General features: G+C 50.2%; 1 non-coding gene across 1 annotated transcript; it reads left to right on the top strand.

Annotated features, from left to right (window-relative positions):
* The first annotated feature begins 206 nt into the window (after positions 1–206).
* Positions 207–288, top strand: TRNAL-UAG. Its single transcript has one exon. It is a non-coding gene; the product is annotated as a tRNA-Leu (tRNA).
* The last annotated feature ends 799 nt before the right edge of the window (positions 289–1,087 follow it).

Genomic DNA, 1,087 nt, shown 5'->3' with positions numbered 1-1,087 from the left:
CTTTCCTTCCGAATGCTGTGTCCGACGCAGCTACTGTTGCGAGTCACTAGGGCACGGTGACTCCCAGATGCAGAGGGAGGCCGGGGCTTAGCAGGAACCCGAGAGGCTAGAGTGAGCATGCGCATGTCCACGAAGGCGGGGCTTGTCGCGTAGGGAGCCGCGTCATTAGCCTGATATAGTCTCAACGGAACCCGCAGCGAGCGGGAGGTAGCGTGGCCGAGTGGTCTAAGGCGCTGGATTTAGGCTCCAGTCATTTCGATGGCGTGGGTTCGAATCCCACCGCTGCCATACCGTTGTTGGTCTCACTTTTCCATCTTTCAAGCTACAACCTTTTTGTGTCATTCTCACAATTCCTCTTTCTTCTCCCTTTTCTATTTTCTGACGCTCATTTTTTCTTTTAATGGAATTGGTGACAGGGAGGAGAGAACTAAGAAACTGCAGCACAGACCCTCTCACGCCCTAGCCTAGTACACAAACCCACCAATCCTGCTACCTAAAACACAAAAAGGAAAGCGTTTCTGTATTCCCAGGATAAACCATCTGAGATACTTTGGAAAGTTCCCAACAGTCATTTAATGGTTCGATGTCTGAGGCCACAGGGAGTGGGTCTCTTCACCCAACAAGTACAAAGGTTATGTGGGGGTGATTTAATCATGACCTGAGCTAAAAAGGGTTCCTTCTGGCTGGCTCTGTGTACTTTGGAGAGCACCCACTGACTCCAGAAACCTCTGCTGGCAGAAATGTGTCAGGTATCCCTGGGGAGGGGCTCTGGTGTCAGGGGGACTGCCCCACTTGGGGATTATCAACCTTGATGTCCCAGCTTCATAGGTCTACCTCCTACTTGGTCTTCAGTCTTGGTTTAGGGGCACCCCGGTTATTTATTCATTCAACAACTACTTATGCAGGACCTACTGTGGGCCAGAAACCACGCTCCTCATGAGGCTACAGAACAAACAAGGCAGACATGTGTTTGCACCCATGGAGTTTACAGACATTGTAATTTCATCAATTACACCTCTGAGGAGTGAGTGTTTGTTAGCAGTGCAGCAAGCTAACCTGACCCAGGGCCAACAGAAGTGACATTTAG

This window comes from Myotis brandtii, unplaced genomic scaffold, assembly GCF_000412655.1.
Source record: "Myotis brandtii unplaced genomic scaffold, ASM41265v1 scaffold407, whole genome shotgun sequence".
Taxonomy (NCBI): domain Eukaryota; kingdom Metazoa; phylum Chordata; class Mammalia; order Chiroptera; family Vespertilionidae; genus Myotis; species Myotis brandtii.
Note: the sequence above shows the minus strand (reverse complement) of the source record. Positions and strands in the feature narration are given on the sequence as shown.